Below are 6,518 nucleotides of genomic sequence, written 5' to 3'. Positions count from 1 at the left end.
TTTCCGTTAGTACTCTCTAGTGAACTTCTTATTTTAACTTGCCATAAACATTTAAATAAAACTCTGTGAGATTTATAAATATAAACTTTTGGTATAATCTGTGCCCAATGAATTTGGAGGTATTAGCTATTTTTGCAAATGTTTTTACCTGTTTTCCAAAATTATTTCCGTAAATATAATGGGAGTTGGCCTTTGGTGAGTTCAAATAATATTTTTAAAATATCAAATAATTATTTTACAATTTAAAGTTTGTTGTTATTGTATTTTTTTCCACCTCTTACACAGTCATATCGTACAGGTTTTTTTTTTATTTTTATACTCTCACAGTTTATTTTATATATTTTACTAGCTGCCCGACCCGGCTTCGCACGGCTATAGGTACTAATGGAAAAAAATTAAGCCACATCTCCCATTTATAGTAATGGTAAATAAAAAAAAATTCAGTGAAAATTTATTACAATGCTGTATAATGTACCGGAGAGAAAATGAATAGCACCGATGGTTACCCGACTCGTGCACGCAACGTACAACTGATGTACCCGTACTTCGCTACGGCAGTCTACAGGCAGATCACTCTTGCGCCGCTCATAATACATGCCCCTCGTTGTGGGTACGCCACTGCCGCGCGATGCCCGTTCGCATGGAGACGCAGAAGGCATGAACAATGCAAAATACTGTTCTCATGCAGACAAAGTACCCACTGTTGCCTGGTTTTAACCACCCATTAGATCTAATTTTCGGAAAATGTCATCCTGCGTAACATAAGGAACATTAGGGGCAGGCATATTTCGCGAAAAAATCTGCTCGGCGTCGGCGGTCCCTCTCCCACCCTCCCCCTACCCCTGCCCACTACCGCCACACCTCCCCCTCCCTCTCCCGCCACACCTCCCCTTCCCACTACCACCACACCTCCCCCTCCACCCCCCAATTCCCACAACACCTCCCCCTCCCACTCCCGCCACACCTCCCCTTCCCACTACCACCACACCTCCCCCTCCCACTACCACTTGCAAAATTTCAACGGTGATGAGGACTGCACTAACAATGAAATAGCCGTTGCCATAGAGACGAATGAAGCATCAACAAAGCAACAGCCGTTGCCATGGTGATTTCCTACCAAAAACTGGAAATTAAAAAAAAAAATTTAGGGGTGGACTACCCCTAACATTTAGGGGGATGAAAAATAGATGTTGGCCGATTCTCATAGATACCGGATAAGCACAAAAAATTTCATCAAAATCGGTCAAGCCGTTTCGGAGGAGTATGGCAACGAAAACTGTGACACGAGAATTTTATATATAAGATATTGTATATCTGTGTGTTTCCTGCACACTATACATAGAGTATAATTGCATTAATAATAATTCACAGAAGTGTGAACCAAGTGGTGCCAATTAAGATGGGGCATCAAAAACTTTAAAGGTAAAAATGTAATAACGATTAAATAAGGATTTTCCAAGTTATGTTTATTACTACTTAACCTTGTAAACTTTGAAATTGTTTTGAGAAAGGGGAAAAAAGTTGTTTTTATTAAAAAAGAATAAAATGAAAATATAAGTAGGTATATTTCGATTATGCTGAGGTTAAAAACCCCGTGTTTAAATCGTTGACAATTTTTATTTCCTTAAGATTCTGTGGGAGCTGATGGAATCATTTTTTCTCCTTTAAAATGTTTTGTAGGTGGCTGAATTAAGATGAACATGTCTCAAGAAAGAACTACGGGTGTGGATAGACAGCTTCTTATATTACTACAAGCATCTTTCTCACGTTTTACAGATATCAGTCGCTATACGTCTGCCTCAGTGCAGAGCCAGGCCTGAAGTGTGTTCCGGGTCTCGCCTAGCTCGCCGACACAGCCACCTGCCACACACAATCATAGTTGAATGAGTTACATACAGTCTTCTCCTAGCCACGCGGCACGTCGACTTGTAGAAGCCTGTACAGTCCCCGGGGCACACACGCAGAGTCACCCCTTTGCTTGTATATCACACGATATCATAGCGTGTTGCACAGAGTAAACTTGTATGTGTGCCTGGCTGGCTGATATCCCAGTATGGCAACATTGGCGTCAGTAAATTTGTTGCCACATGTCAGCCAGCTTCCGGCGAATCATCTCTCTCTAAGAATGGTTAAATTTGCAATAAAACATCAGGAAATGTACATGAAACACTTATTAGTACAACCTTAAAATAATAATTATAACAACTAATTAATGGCCTCCGAACCAACGTCCCTGTGTCTAATTCTTGGTTCAATAACTTGTTAGTTTTTTTTTCACAATTAGTGAGTAACTTCATCGTACAACTGGCCACTGTGCAATGAAACATAGCCTTTAATTCTTACATAGGGAAGAATTAATCGAAATTGACCTAAAAATATAATTATGATATTAAAATGACACTACTCAATGCTGCGGGTGAAACAGTCTCGTGATACTCCATAGACAATCAAACATCTCTCTCCCCCAACCTCACCGCCACACCCTGGTCGCTTCTCATTTCCCGGCATGGATTCAGGAGTTCGTGCCCCGTGAAACAATTGAAGGACGTGCGAAGCATAAGCTGCAACGATAGATGGAACGCCAGATGAAATGTTCGAATACGGGGAGAAATTTAAATAATGCTATAAAAAAATGGCCGCATTAGAATTAAAACTTTATAGACAGAGGGACAGGAAATTTTTTAGGACAAAAAACACATCAAACGCATGTAATTATGCGTTGAATTAGGATTTTTATTAAATGGTGTATACATTTTTTTTCAGTGGAATCTAAGGAAGAAATAATGAATTTATTACAGCTAAAAAAATTCATAGTTTTAATTTAATTTATTTTTATTTTAAAAAGGAAAACCCTTTTTCGTTTCTTGCATAACAAAAAATGCAATACTATCATCACATCGACATACCCTGAAGTTTCAGTTAAACACGCAACCTCTTGAAACTTGAAATATTTAAAAATCATAGTGTGTTTTTTAAACTAATTTATGAAACAAATAGCTACACACAGGTATACAAATACTTTTTAAAGAGCCAATTTCCATTTTAGATTAACTTCATAAATCTTATATCTAAATTAATGAGAAGCACCAACTATATTTTTCCGTAACTAGCCATAAAATCCAATTTTCTTTAGCCAAAACTTTGACGAATAAAGTTTAGTTGTTAGTTTAAAATGTATATTATATATAATACTAAATAATTCCCGGTATTGTTTGTTATGCATTTGTCATTATTTGGAATTTATTTAAAATAGGTATAGCCTACATATCAAAGGCATTTCCCTCTCTCTCTTGATCCTTCTCTATCTCTCTATATATGTCACTCTAAATATATATAAAACACTCTATCTCTCTAGCTCTATATATATATCCCTTTTGTCTCCACGTCACTATATATATCTATATCTCTCTATGTACCTAAGATTATACCTATATTTCAAAATATATTCCTATATGTATATCTACATCTCTATATATCTCTGTATATCTGTATATCTCTCCATCTCTCTATACATCTCTATGCTCCTTCTATATCTTAATCTTTACAAAACAGAAGACGAACACACTCAAATCTATACTTAATATTATAAAGCTGAAGAGTTTGTTTGTTTGTTTGAACGCGCTAATCTCAGGAACCACTGGTCCGATTTGAAAAATTCTTTCAGTGTTGGATAGTAAATTTATCGAGGAAGGCTATATCATATTATCAATAACATTAGGTATCCTTACTATAAGTCCAATTTAGAATAAAATGCGTTGGAGGGCGTAAGATACAACATGCAGTACACGTACAAAGTGTGTGTTGACAATGCCGCAGGCGCTAGAAGTTTATTTCCTACTAGCTGCCCGACCCGGCTTCGCACGGCTATACTAATGGAAAAAAAATCAAGCCACATCTCCCATTTACAGTAATGGTAAATAAAAAAAACAGTGAAAATCTATTACAATGCTGTATAATGTACCGGAGAGAAAATGAATAGCACCGATGGTTTTCCGACTCGTATCATCATAAACATGACTCTTTTTTACATGCTTTATATTAGCTTCACCTGTATGTTTGTCTGTCCGTCTGTAACTCTGTCTGTCCATCTGTAACTCTTTCGACTGAGTGAGTGACTCATCACTGTAAAATGTCCCACCAATTTCATTACGTTCGTTAGCCTAGCGGTCTAAGGCGCGCGACTTCTGTGACGTCAGTTTTCGGATTCAGCGATTGTGGGTTCTACTCCCGGCCACGCCGAAAAATAAAATGTTTTTTTTTTTTTTCCGGTAAATTCTAATATTATATCCATACATCTAACTGCAAATGATTCGTAGAGACTTTACCATTTCTTTGTGACGTTGCAACTCCAAATAGTTATCTCAGATGGTAATAGGTAGTGTCGGTAACTCATTTCCCTATGATAATTATACATAAATATAGTTTAAAAAACTAAAAAAACATGCTTTTAAAGAATATCAAACTAAAAAGTTAAATAAATATAGTTTAAAAAACTAAAAAACATGCTTTTAAAGAATATCAAACTAAAAAGTTAAAAATAAATATAGTTTAAAAAACTAAAGAAACATGCTTTTAAAGATTATGAAACTAAAAAGTAAAAAATAATTTTAAAATTAAATTTATGACAATAGTATATAAGCAATACTAGTATAAATGAGAAAAAAGCATGGGGCGCTTAATATTCAAAAAATATGGCACAAAGCGCCTCAAGCTTTTTTCTCATTTATACTAGTATTGCTTATATACTATTGTCATAAATTTAATTTTAAAATTATTTTTTACTTTTTAGTTTCATAATCTTTAAAAGCATGTTTCTTTAGTTTTTTAACTATATTTATTTTTAACTTTTTAGTTTGATATTCTTTAAAAGCATGTTTTTTAGTTTTTTAAACTATATTTATTTCTAGTGCGTGTGGTGGCAATACATATTTTTATACTGTTACATACTCCAGTGCAATTCTTTATTATTTCGTTGTATGACTCGACAAATCAAAGTTTACAGCTTCGTACTCTTGAGGTTATTATTTGTGGTTAACTGTAACTTTTACGTCAACTAAAGCCACGGTGCTGAAAATAGTCCCAATTTTAAAGATTAATATTTTAAAATACTTTCAAAGCAAATACAATACATGAAACCGAGAAAGTGGGGTACGATCCCATTCCTGTTTAATGCAAGGCATAGTGTAGACATTAAAATACGTTTTTAGTGGAAACACACCGTATCAGCACTGACCCGTAAAAAGAGAGTTTGCCGTAACTTGCACAGTTTTAAATCTTATAGTAAACACTCTGATATAACGTAGTCCAATGATTATACGTCATCTGGGGGCGTAGCTCAGATGGTAGAGCGCTCGCTTAGCGTGCGAGAGGTATCAGGATCGATACCTGGCGCCTCCAATTATTATTTTATAAAACTAAATACCATCATTAGATTAGTTGAATGTTCTACCTGAATAAAATCTTGAAAATATATTATGTGGCATCTTCTGAGTGAAGCATCGATGTAATATATAACTTTCGCTTGAGTTTTGTAAACTTCCTGATGTGCAGCTGTACGAAATATTTTGTTTGTGCTTGGTTCGTCCACAATATACATTTTTGCCTTATATTTTAAATAGTTATGTATTACAATCTCTCTGAATCCAGTAAAGACCGCTGCTGTGAATTCTGTTTATCTACAACACCAGATTAAATTTAAATTGGGTGAAGTGGAAAAAGGAAAAAAAGGGTTGGGGGGGGGGGGGTTCTTTCTGTACCAGACCCAAAAAGACGACGAGATAAACAAATGATTAGTTGAGATACAATTTTACTAATGTAGCAAACGCCATATCATGCGTTTACTTTGTCCTTTATTGTATGTTACAAGTTATAAGAATATGGCATTAATACAGTTTTTAGATATATCGCAAAAAAAACTCGAAGGATAGAGACTATTCTTAATTAACTTCGAAGGCTTTATACTTTAATATAACATTTTTTTCACTACTTCACGACTTACGCTTTTTGTGACTGATACTACTTTTTATGACACCCTTTCATCAGTTGTTGAAAATTAAAATATTTTCCACGTGCCAAATGTAATTTATGAACCAAATGAAAATGACAGGATGTTCATTATTTAACCAAGAAACGGTGGTGATGCAAATTAAGAGACGGTTCATGTTCTGACAGTAGCATAAATCTCTCGTGTAGTAGGACCGACAAAATGTCCTCAAAGCCAAACTAAGACAAAGCAACACTCTCAAATTCTATCATCATTACCATTGTGAACTGCTTGCCAAGAAAAAGAAAATCGGTTATAAAAAGAAAACAAGAGTAGAAGAAGAAAGGAAAAAATATAAAAATCAATTGCAAAAATAGTTGTCAGCTGGCAAAAAAATATGGGAAAGAGTCCGGAGGAAGATTAACTTCAAATCGTCGTCTGAGGAAGAGACAAAAACTAAATGTCTAACTTTGAATAAGAGGTAAATTACTTAATTGCAAACAGTACAGGTGTAACCAATATGTGTGAATAGTGG

The 6,518-nt window shown here is 35.1% G+C and overlaps 1 non-coding gene across 1 annotated transcript; it reads left to right on the top strand.

Annotated features, from left to right (window-relative positions):
- The first annotated feature begins 5,324 nt into the window (after positions 1 to 5,324).
- Trnaa-agc (transfer RNA alanine (anticodon AGC)) lies at positions 5,325 to 5,397 on the top strand. Its single transcript has one exon. It is a non-coding gene; the product is annotated as a tRNA-Ala (tRNA).
- Positions 5,398 to 6,518: the final 1,121 nt, after the last annotated feature.

The sequence above is a fragment of the Bacillus rossius genome (assembly GCF_032445375.1).
Source record: "Bacillus rossius redtenbacheri isolate Brsri chromosome 4 unlocalized genomic scaffold, Brsri_v3 Brsri_v3_scf4_2, whole genome shotgun sequence".
Classification (NCBI taxonomy): Eukaryota; Metazoa; Arthropoda; class Insecta; order Phasmatodea; family Bacillidae; genus Bacillus; species Bacillus rossius.
Note: the sequence above shows the minus strand (reverse complement) of the source record. Positions and strands in the feature narration are given on the sequence as shown.